General features: G+C 31.5%; 1 pseudogene; it reads left to right on the forward strand.

Moving 5' to 3' along the window:
• The first annotated feature begins 8,571 nt into the window (after positions 1-8,571).
• Positions 8,572-12,877, forward strand: part of LOC149578074 (alpha-glucosidase pseudogene) — a 41,855-nt pseudogene continuing 37,549 nt past the window's right edge.

Raw genomic sequence — 12,877 nt, forward strand, 5'->3', positions numbered from 1 at the left:
ACTCTCGAAGGAATTCCATATGTGTTTTATATTCTCATTGCGATGATATCTAGACAATGCATAAAATGGTCTAGATGATTTGAACTATGTGACACGTCCATTAGACCAAACATAATTTTTATCAACATTTATGTCTCTTTCTTTAAAATAATAAAATAACATATTGAAGCAATGTTCTACATAGTGAATGTCATGTTCTTTATCATCACTTATGTAAAAATGATGTTCATTTTTAATTACTCATACTTGACCTGTACTCTGAACACCATCCAAATCTAATTGTGCATGTCTATAACAAACATGTAGCATAATAGAGACCTGCTTAGAAAAGAAATAATCTAATTGAATTACTTTTTGATGAACAAAGGAATAGCTTTCTACAAAATCTAAAACCGATGCAATCGTTCCAAGTGGGAAATTATCTCTCAAACTTTGAAACTATTGTGCTTTCCACTTTGTAAAAAATGTGTGACGAATATAAGGTTGAATCAAATTCTTAAGTCTATCCATAAATGTTACAATATGTAAGTCCTCTTCAATATATTCGAACATTTTTGTCTCTTTCCTCTACTTTGTTTCATTCTTCACATCAGTTTGCATGTTAGAAAATCTTCTCTTCTTTGATGTTGTGTCTACACCTCACAATTTTATTGTGCAAGAAAAAGTGAAAGAAAATCAACTTGTTCAAGTGTTTTAGTGTTATCAAATTTAGTTATAATTTCTCTTATCTTCTTATTCATTGACCCTTTCTTAGACAAAGTTAATGGTTCAATAGTAGTTGCAAGTCTTCTCAATTTATCCACATCCATTTTAAATAAATGATCTAAATTTTTATGAGAAATACCATTCTCTACAAATTGGGCAATATTTATGAGTTTGTCCATACCAGTTCCTTCACCTAATCTCGACCCTTCTTTGAATTCTATTACTAGAATTTCTACAGCGAGTGATCTTGAGCCTTCTCCAACATTCATTGTTTGAGATTATGCAGGGAAAGATTCAGATCCTTCTCCAACTTCTGTTATTTGAACCTCTTTAAGGAGTGATCTTGAACCTTCTTCAACATTCATTATTTGAGATTCTATAGGGAGTGTTGCTAACCTTTCTCCTATATGCACTTCTTCTACTTTTTTTGAGCCTTCTTCAACATTTACTTCACCTTGTTGATTGTCCACAATAAATTTATAAATAAATGAAATTAGATAAAATATAGGATTGAAAAATAATTAAATTCAAGAACATAAAAAAAATATATATATCTATATATATAATTATAGACCTTGTTTAATTCGATGATAACGTGCCATAGTCTTCTAAAGATTTCTTTGTTTTACTTCATTAGAAATTTCCTTACTTTTTTTTTTCCTTCCTTTCTTGTTTCCCATTAAAGAAACATAAAATTCAAAAATTTACCCTTGCTTTGATAAATTTTGCACAAAAACTATATAAAAAGTCACAATAATAAAATGTACAGCTTCATTATTAAAATATTGTCCTTTCTACAGGTGATGTCAACATGTCTTTTGTTTTCTACATCTTCACATGAACACTAATTATTTTGCATGTTTTGGTGAACATGCCAAATTGAAATTTTGATGATCGGGAAACTTAGGTCTGCATGTTTTCTCAAACATACATTTGTGTAAACACCTCTTATATGTTCGGGAAAACACTGTGTTTTCATGAACATGCAAATATACAAAGTTTTCACCCTATTTTCTAAAAAAATTAAATTTGCTCTTTTGGCACCCAAAATTGCAAATGAATGATCTCCTACCATAAAATAAAAAATGCAAATTTGTGTTGCTTAAAGCAAGCTTTCCAATGACTATAATTTTAATACATATTATATTCATTAAGACTTTCAAAAATGAGTTTAACTTATTATAGGTTCATTACTGATTGAACATCAACTGACTTCAACACTTCACAAAAATTACTAAATTAGGTCAATTGTTTTTTTTAATAACAAGGAAATAGGTTGTTGAGATAGCTTTCTATTAAAAAAAAATTAAAAAAATTATGATATATTGAGTTCAATTTATCTATGTTAGAATGAACATATGTCTGAATCACGATTGGTGTCACTTCAAAACTTCATAAACTATACAAGATTCAATCAAATTGAATCAAACAAAATGTATCGTCTAGATATTAATGTCACAAATCCAACACCAAAAGAAATACCTCATTATCTTTTTTAGAAAAAGAATTATGTGTGTCAAGTAGACTATCACTCTTTAAAAATATTGAATTTTAATGTACCACTTTTTGGAGGAGAAGAAAAAATTAGACTTAAATAAATCTTTTTTTTTTAATTTAAAAATATGGTTACGAAGTAGGAATAGAGTACTAGAAATCACTATTTTATGTCATCTTGAAATTATTCATAGTTTTATAGATATAGTCAATCAAATCTAAGGTTTGTTTCAAAAACATTGATTTCAGTGTCAAAATTGGTCAAAAAGTGGAACACATTACTATGGGATCACCCACTTAGAAACATTCCTATCCCACATCATCAACAGTACTTAATTATAGTTCTCTCAAAACCAATAGCTTCAATTCTCATTGAAGGGTCAGGTAATGAAGTTATGATGGAAAAGGATGAGCATTGTTTCCAACCCAAGTCACAAAAATGAAATTCTATCTCTATGTTTCCACTCAATGAAATTTCAAATGGGGATGTACATTGGGTCTCAATTATAGAAAATATTGGGCCTATGAAGAGATCCTCCACCTCAATCCTCATATCATCTTCTTCATGCACATATTTTTCTCTCAAAAATAGTTTTCATAATAATGGAGGGAATGCATATCAGGTCATTGTTGGGTAAAAGTACAAAGTTGTGTTACTTTTCAGGCTGACTTATCAGAACAACTAAATTTGAGTATTTCTATCTAAAAATCAATTTTTTTCAAACATATGATCTAGACAAATTTATTCTAGCTAAGTTATATATGGTCTACCACTTTTCCAATTGGAAATGTCTATTAAATGCATGTTTTATACTAGTTTGTATCCAATCACTAAAGAAATAAAATTATTTCAGAAAAGTAGTCTTTCATTAACTCTTACTACTATTTATTATATTTTTTAAATAACATATAAACACCATTTTATAGAGTTCAAAGTCAAGAATATACTCATATAGAATGTATAGTGTTTTCATTAGATATAGTATATTTTAATTAAAAAATTCTACAAGCATGTATTTTAACACTAAAAAAAAATGTTGGTTTTGAATAAGAAAAAATAGCAAATCATATCAAAAAATTAAAAATTATATGATATTCTAGAGGAGAGAGTCCTCTTCTAGAATGTATATTTTTTCTCCTAGTTAGAATAGATTTGTTTTGAAGAATGTGGTGGGAGATGAAAATCATCAATTTCAGGTAAGTTGAAAGTTGAATAATTATAAAAGAGAAAATATAGGCTTAAAGATTTTTTTTTAATGATTATTCTAGCTATATACATTATGTATAACATAGTCTGAGATCAAAGGGAAATAAGTTTATTTCCATGTAGTTTTGTGGCGGGAAGTAGACCCCTAATTTTTAGCATTTTTTAGCAACTAATAAATTATATTTAAAAAATAGGAAACAATATCAATTCTTTTTCAAATAATTATTAAAAATTATAATCCTAAAATTCATCCATTTCTACACATTTCATTAGTTTACATCATTTTTAAATTCAAAATAATAATAACAATTTTATGTCATTGAAGGTCAATAGTTATACTTTTGTTAGTCTTTTCTTTTACAAAAGGGTGACACAAGTTTGTGCTTTTTGCCCATTTGTTTCCTTCCATTATTTTGATGTTAACAATCTAAAATGCTATGAAGGACTGCATCTTAAGCCTAAACATAGGTGTCATGTAAATAAAGAAACTAGCCTCAAGTTGTTAGTGACCTATGATGAGAGGGGATATCTAGAGAGGGTTAGCTCCCTTGAAGACCTTCTAGAAATTATTGAACTTGATGGAAAAAAGGGATAGAGAGATAGCTTGAAACTAAAACTTACTACTAATAGAAGGTGATACATGAAGATATAAAAGTGAAATTGGTAATTTAACTCATAATACAATTCAAAAAAGCTTAGAACTTTCAAAAATCAATCAACAACATGAAGTGCATAAAATTTTCATATGAAGGTGTTGTAGTCTACTAATTGTATCAAGGAAACATTATTTTACAACTTCAAAATATTCATAAATAGTTAAACACAATAGATTACCTACACTAAGTATACAATATATTGCTAAACATTTCTTATAATGAAGAATTGAGTAAATATTTTGAATGCATATCTAAAAACACAATAAGGAATAAGAGGATTGAGAATGAACATTTGTTGTTTCTATTAATCGTTAAAGAATTCTAATTACATTATAGATCACAAATGATTGAAAATTAGAAAAACAGAGTTACAAGAGAATATTTTTTCTATATGCACAGAAAGAAAGAAAGAAAGAACTAACTAAAAATGAGACTTGGAGATACTTGTTATTCAGAAAAAGCTTTTCATTTGAAACTTCAACTGACTAGATCTAATGTCTCAGTTATCTCTCTTGATTGAAGATGACTAGATGAGTGTGACTCAATTTATTGATTTGCTAGCTCCTAATCAACTGTAATCTTCAACATCAAATTAGGAAATGTATGTCTTGAGGTCAGACACAAGACATTTGCAATCCATACTTCTCTTTTGAAATTCAAAATTACACTACTAATGGATCATCAAAATTTGGAAAATAACCTCTTGTACTACTCTCTTGTCATGAAAATTAGGGTTTATTGATGATCCTACATTTTTTAATTCAAAATTAGATTCCACAAGCTAATTGAGCTTCTCAACTAGAGAAATAGATCTTGACTCATTTTGTTGAAATCAGGGAGTTGCCTTCTTATTTTAGTAATCTCTCACTTGCACAAATATTATGATACTTGTCTAAACTTCACACTCCTAGCTTTTGGGTGATTGAACTAATACTACTATACTACTTTTTCTATCTACTCCATACTGAACTTATTGTGACTGCTCCTTTGCCTTTGATTCTCAATAACAACAATTTGATGGGATGGGTTTGTGTTATAGTTACTCTTCATAACACTACTTTTATCATCTCTTGTAATGATATGTTGAGGCTTTGAAACTTTTGACCCTTTTAGAGTTTGGACACTTAGTTCTTCACCATTTTTTCCTCTTCTAAGTGATTTTCAATTATCATCTTGAAACTTGATGTCAAGGCCTTATGTTTCGTGCCCTTGATATCACATTGATGTTTTTTTATCTACTCCTAGATTATCTTCCACTAGTTGAAATTCCTACCACCCTTTTAGATTGAGTTCTTGATAAGGACTACTCTAAGTCAAGAATATACCCTATTGTATTGCTTGTTGGATGATGTAACCTCACTGTAATATAGTTTATTTGATAAAATGTGAAGCTTTCCTTGAATTATCACAAGACTCTAGACCTTCCTTGTACATGGGCCTTTTTATGCAGATCCATTTTTATTTAACATGATTGCCCTCTTATTCATCTTGGTGATTTAGATAATGAACACAAATTGTCGATATCTTTGTGCCTTTTGACAGTGACAAATGAAAATGATAAGTATGATATATTTTTCCCTAGCAAAAATTTTTTGTTGGAATTAAGTTATGTTTTCCATTAATGACAACACCTATTCAATTCTAAAAGGCTATCAAGCTCATCATTCAATTTCCAATTTACACTGAGCATTTTAGAGCCTATCAAGTGAATACAGACAGTGTGAACTCCAATAGTTATCACCAAGCTTCATAGTGTCTATCAAGAAAATAGTCTGTGTGATGAGAAGGCAGTGTAAAAAAAGTGATCGAAGAGTAGTGCTTACCGAGTGCAGTAGGGTAAACATAGTATTCAATATCTATCGAGTGACACTATATCTACCAAGTCTCCAATGGTCACCGAGTTTGAAGCTATGTTGTGGGATTACTATGGATCGAGTCTCTACTTTTACCAAGTGCATGATGATTTCGAGTAATGCAGTGGACACTGTGTATCAGAAGGTCACCAAGTCAGCTTATAGAACCCAAGTTGTCTATTGTTGGGCTAACTCAGTAATATTTTGTTTACTTGTGTTTTAGTCAACCTTGTAATTGTAAGAATTGGAATGGTATAAATATATAATATCACACCAATATGGACAAGTATTATGAATGAATGAAGGAATGTAAGAGGTGTATGAATTTATGTGAACAAGTATCAGTAGTAGAGTAAAGAATTTATCAAGGTCAAATTAGGAGTAGAAAAGCTTTATCTATCACATGAGGTGATAAAAAATTCAAGGATATAATTATATGTTTCATTCTAATAGGTGAATTAGTCCTAAACCCTTTAACAAGGTAGACTTAATAGTCTTTTCTTAAATTTCCTAACAAAATGCAGAATTTATTGTATGTTTCTAAATCCTCTAACAAGGTGGATCAAGTAGTCCTATTTGCTCCTAACTAGGAAGATCACCAAAAGTGGTCACTGTAAGCCTTAACTGGCCAACTTTATGCTGCAATAGTGAAGTTTTGTGGGTATCATCCCTACCCTAATTTTACTTTCTATTTAGAAGGTTTTTGGGTCACCAAATTTTGTGTTTCATGTATTATGAATGTTTATCTTTCAGTTTCTTATGCACCTAGTAAAGTAGATGAATCAATAATGTACGATTTATATTAAGTGTTGAATATATGAAAAAAAAATTAAAGTTGTTGATTCATCCCTCCCCTCTCAATAACTTAGCAAGTCTAGATTATTTCCAACAATTGGTATTAGAGCATTGTGGTTCTCAGGATAAAGTTTAATAGCTTGAGCAAAGATTAAAGGAAAATGGAGATATTTAGACTTGACAAAGCAATTGAAAATGAAAAGCAAGATCTGGAGATTGCCATAGTTCAACTCAAAGAAGCAAAGGAGCATCTTTCTCAATCCTTAAAAAGAAGGAAGGAAATTGCAAATTAGATGAATGATCTTAAGTATGTTGAAGAAAAGATTGAAGACTTTTTCTGTTCAAGTAGTTTAGATGAAGCAAACAATACAATCAAAGAACTCCCAAAAAAGAAAGGATCTCTACAAGAAGAGGTAAGGAAACTCGAAAGAGAATAGGAAATTCAATAAATAAAACTATGTGATATCTTGGAATAGATAAATAGAGCCAAGGAAGACTTGGAGGTAAGAAATAATGAAGATTGAAATCAATCCCTTGAGCATGAAGACCTTATTGAAGAAATCTTTGAAGCAAATGAAGAAATCAAGATTCTCAAAGTAGAAAATGAAAGAATAAGAAATGATCTAAATTTTGAAGGACAAATCAATGAAAGAACAAGGAATGAGCTAAGATCTGAAAAAAAAATCAATGAAAGATTGAAGAATGATCTAAACACTAAAAAACAAGTCAATGGGAGAATAATAAAATCCCAAGCAAACATGAATCAATTGAATCACCAAAATGAGAAAAAAAATTATAGGCAAAAAGGTAAAGTAGGACTTGGATATGAGGAAGAAGGTGAATCTTACAAAAAAGGTGCTAAAATGAATAAAAAACCTACCTACAATCACTGTGGAAAGATAGGTCACACATCAAACAAATGTTGGAGCAATGAAAAGAAAAATTCAATGGAAACTACTACAATTGCAATCAGCATGGTCACAAGACTAATGAATGCAAGGAGAAACCAAAATTTGAAAGCAAATGTCACAAATGCAAGAGACAATGTCGAAAAGAATTCGAATGTAGATCAAAACCATTCAATCCAACTGAACAATTTGTAAAGGCAATATTTTGGTTGGACTACAATACTTGGTGCAAATGTCATTATTGTGGACAATATGGACACATTGGCATAAATTGTGCAAGGCATCAGTTAAGAAAGAAGGATACCACAATAAGATGTTACACATGTACTGAACTTTTTCATATAGCCAAAAATTACATGACTATAGGCAAAATTGAAAATGAAAATAAAGCAAGAGCAGACAATATCAGGAAATAGATGAGTTAGTACTGGATTCCTAAATCTACTAAGGAAACAAGTTCAAATCATTGTACTGAAGTCACTCAAGAAGTGGGTGACTCCATCATTACTTCAAATTAAGTTGTTATGGAAGAACTAGAACTATATTAACAAAGGCATATCTTAAGTAGTTCCAATGAAAGGAAGTGAAAGATCCAACCAGTATTTTAGATACAAAGGGAACATAGGAATTCAGCATTCACCAAGTGAGATGAGACTCTATCGAGCAAGGTTGGTCACAGACTCTACCGAGTGAGGTCAAGAGTAATAAAGTTATGTTTGATAATCGAGTTGCAATCCTTTATTGATCTTAGTTAGTGGATGATAATCTGTTACATACTATGTCATTATGACACTGAGCATTAATTCAATTTTTATCAAAAGGGTAGAATTTGACTTCATTTTTCATCTTGCCTTTAGTATACATAGAGCAGAGCGATATTCAATGCATTCAAGCAATCCTAAAGTGAATTTGCAGAAAGATCTTTGAAAACAATTCTCATTTACCAAGAAACCATGGCATCTGGAAGTGGCAGCAACAATAAGAGAAAGAAAGTTTCTGAGATGTTGGTTAAGGGTGTGGAGTGGAAGGCACTAAACTTCAAGCTAGTACCAGCAGTTGTAGAATTACTTGACCCTCATATATCTCAATCACATATTCCTCCCAAGGTACTCCTCATTAATGACATTCATACTCATTTCAAATGTATTGTGCAAGAAATAGGAACCTTAGAAATGGATAGTGCCTTAGTGGAAATGTGTTTTAATGGGTCTTTAAAGCCTAAGCAAAAAAATGTACAGGTCAAAGGATTAACCCGCATTCCACATCTACCAAGGAACTTTAAGGTGAAGTGGATTAGGTATATTTAGAGCTATGTAGATAATGGTCAATTATGGTTAGAACAACTCATTTTGATCACAAAGAAGATGACTGACAAGATCACATGTCTCCCAATGCTTAAAAAAGTGAAAACCACCAAAACTCTAGGTTGGGATGAACTTCAAAAGAAAACCCTAGTCGAGTGGGATAGTAGAGGTTTGAAGATTAATAATGGATTAGATGTAGAGCTTAAGTTTGGAATTCATATTATTGCACATTAGATTTAAAGCTCTAGCCGATTGAATAGTGTGTCATGTGAGGCTATTGATTTGGCATACAAGGTTGTGAAGAAAAAGTTGGAATTTGATCTGTCAAACTTGCTTTTGAAACAATTGAACAAAAACATGGATAGCATTAGGTCATCCAAGAACAACCCATGCAAATTTGGTTCATTACCGACATGTCTTTTCTTCTATGTGAAATTTTTTTTCCAATCAAAAGGTTCTGTAATTTTGTATCAAATCAATGAATTCATTGTAGAAATGGGCAAGAAATTTTGAAAGAGTTATGGATAATTACTTTGAAGTGTTTAAGGAAAAGATGAAAAATAGGTTCCAGATTCTCCCCAAACTTGGTGAAGATTATAAAGATTATTTTTTTTTCATGGTTGACTCTAGTAAAGTGTATATCTAGGTGATGAAGAGAAAGAATCTAAAAAGGAGGAAGAGCCAGTTTGAAAGAAAGGTAAGGTGATCATCACCAAGCCTCCTAAACCCTCTACTACTATATTTTGATCCAACAAGAAAGGAGGTAAAGATGTTAGTGAAGTTGATTTTTGCCGACCTCCACCTACATATGAAGAGAGGTTAAACAATTAAGGTTAGGTGCTAGTATACACAACTTCAAAGCACTAAAATATGAGATAAGGACTCCTATAGAGCAAAAGGAAATTGAGGATCTGATCATGGAGAAATTAAGTACATGGAAACTCTCTTCTAATTAGTTTTCTCAACAAGTGCCAGTAGTGGTACTAGAAAAAATCAAGGTCAAATGGGACAAAACCATCTAAACTGTTAAGGACATATTGGGACAAACCTTAAAATAGTTGGTGCCCAACCTGATAGAGGCAGAGGTATAGAAGGCATTGAAGGAAAATGAACACAAGATGATTTTAAAGTTCAACATATGTCTTATTCTGATAAAGAATGTTGAATCTATTGTGTCAAATGCCACTGGTGTATGGAAAGATATTTACCATCTTCATAAGCCTATAGAGATCTAGTGGAGATAATGGATGATGATAGTGACAAGCATGAGGATGGTGAAGAAGATAACACACCTTTTGCCACAGTCACTACTGAGGAATATCATGATCTAATAAATGATAGAGAAGAAGAGAAGGAGGAAGAAGTTGAGAAGGAACACAAGCAGGAAGAAGAAGAGAGTGATCCAATGACTATTGCTGCAAAAGTCATTGCTTACCTTCATCACTCTCAATTAAAATTTGCAATATCTTCAGTAGAGACAACTTCAGCAAGTGTGGTTGTGAGCACAATAGCTACAACATCTTCTCAATCACTCTTTTCTTTTTATCAAATCTAGGCATCATTAATGGAAGTGTCAAACAGTTCATCTATCGAGCTGCAACCCTCCTCTTCTTTAGCTACTGAGTGAGGTACATCAGCATCATCAACAACTTGTATAGTAAGTTCAACACCCTATTCTACAATTTTCTCTACAACAGCATTGATTGCACCTATTTTTGTTCAGGTTAATTCATCAATTGTAAATACTTTAGTAAGTGTTCCTCCAGTTATTACTTCAATTTTGGGAAGCACTTCAAATTAGGATTCAGTTAGCACTCTTGTTAGTATCTCTTCAGTTGGTCCTATTCCATTTTTTTCTGGAAGCCCTACTATCTCTACAATTTTCTCTATTCATAAGTCCAAGGCAATACTATCTAAAGTAGAACGAAGGCCACCTCTAAAAATTTTAATTATTGGGAAAGAAATTGATGAAGACATGGACTTGGATAAAGAAATTGAGATTCCCAAGAGAGACTTCAACATTGCTACAGTTGATGAAATGAGACTGGTCAGTCAGCTCTTGGAAAAGAAGGTAAGGGAGAAGTAGCTAAGAGAAGAACAAGATAGGGAATACAAGATAATAGAAAGTACAAAGAATATCATAACAAAGGCTATAAGTGTTGATGTGGATTCATCTCAACACATTTTTCTATAGTTAGAAGAGGCAGTGCAAAAATTTAATGAAGATTCTATGAGACAAGAAAAATTAATTGAAAAGGCAGAGAAGAAGTTTGACAATAAAGTGCTTGAACACATTTCTCAGTACATTGCCATAAATCAGGTAGAATTATCTTCAGTTTGTGCTGATATTGAATATTATTTTACTAATGTAACATGACTTTTTGCCAAGTTATGTGATATCACTAAGTTTACCAAGGAAATCAAGGAGAAATTGAATAAGATTGATGAGGATATGAAAGCCAGCACTCAAATGTTGTAGCTTGACCCTAGTTCAAGCTCAACACATCACATCAAGATGGGATATCTATCAGACATGCAGGAAGAACTTCTAAGAGAAGAAACAAGGATCATATCTATATTGATAGACATCCAAAACATGATCCTTCCAATCATGGACACAATGTAGAAACACATCATATACTCAAAATCATTGGTCCAAGATAACAATTTTTCTATTGAAAATCACATGATCCAACTTTTAGTAGAAGTTTAGGTAGCTCTCCATAGCTACAAAATTTTGTAAGATAATTGGGATATGGCACTTTCTCTTATTCTCAAGGTACACTTAGACTTTCTCTCTCATTTTGGTGTCTCTACATAAATAGCTTGTATAGCCCTTTGGCATTTTTGTCAAAAAGGGGGATATAAGAATAGACTAAGGGGGAGATAGAATAGAATAAGAGATATTTTGTGTTTTGACAAAGGAGAGAATAGAGTTATATGTACAGAATAAAAGATGAAAAGAGTATGTATATAAGTATGTTGAGTGTCTATGTATATATGTCATGTCTTGTGTATAGGGGAGATATATGTAAATGTATATACAACAATATTAGAAAGAAAAAATTAGAAAAATCAAAATTTAGTATGTCAATGTACATAAGTCTTGGCTTAAAAGTGTTTTTGTCACTAATGCCAAAGGGGGAGATTATTGGCATTAAGTTATGTTTTCCATTACTGACAACACTTATTCAATTCTAAAAGGCTATTGAGCTCATCATTTAGTTTCCAATTCACACCGAGCATTTTAGAGGCTACTAAATGAATATAGATAGTGTAAACTGCAACAGTTATCATCGAGCTTCACAATGTTTATCAAGCAAACAGTCTGTGTGATGAGAAGATACTATAAACCAAGTGATCAAAGAGTAGTTCTTACAAAGTGTAGTAGGGTAAACATAGTATTCAGTATCTACTGAGTGACACTATATCTACCAAGTCTCCAATGGTCACTGAGTTTGAAGCTAAGTTGTGTGATTAGTATGGATTGGGCCTGTACTTATACCGAGTGCATGACAATTCCAAGTAATGCAGTGGATTCCATGTATCAAAAGGTCACCAAGTTAGCTTATAGAACTCATGTTGTCTAATATCGGGCCAACTCAGTAATTTTTTTTTACTTGTGTTTTAGTTGACCTTGTAATTGTAAGAATTGGAATGGGATAAATATGTAATATTATACCAATATGGAAAAGTATTATGAATGAATGAATGAATGAATGTAAGAGGTGTATGAATGCATGCGAACAAGTATCAATAGAAGAGTAAGGAAGTCAGCAAGGTCAGATTAGGAGTAGAAAATCTTTATCTATCACATGAGGTGATCATTACTTCAAGGATCTAATCAAAAAATGAAATCATAAGTCTGATCTTCTATTTTGTCCTAATAGGTGAATTAGTTCTAAATCCTTTAACAAGCTAGACTTAACAATCTTTTCTTAAATATCCTAATAGA

Source organism: Cupressus sempervirens, chromosome 1 (genome assembly GCF_028749045.1).
Source record: "Cupressus sempervirens isolate cs-2001-9-10 chromosome 1, ASM2874904v1, whole genome shotgun sequence".
NCBI lineage: Eukaryota > Viridiplantae > Streptophyta > Pinopsida > Cupressales > Cupressaceae > Cupressus > Cupressus sempervirens.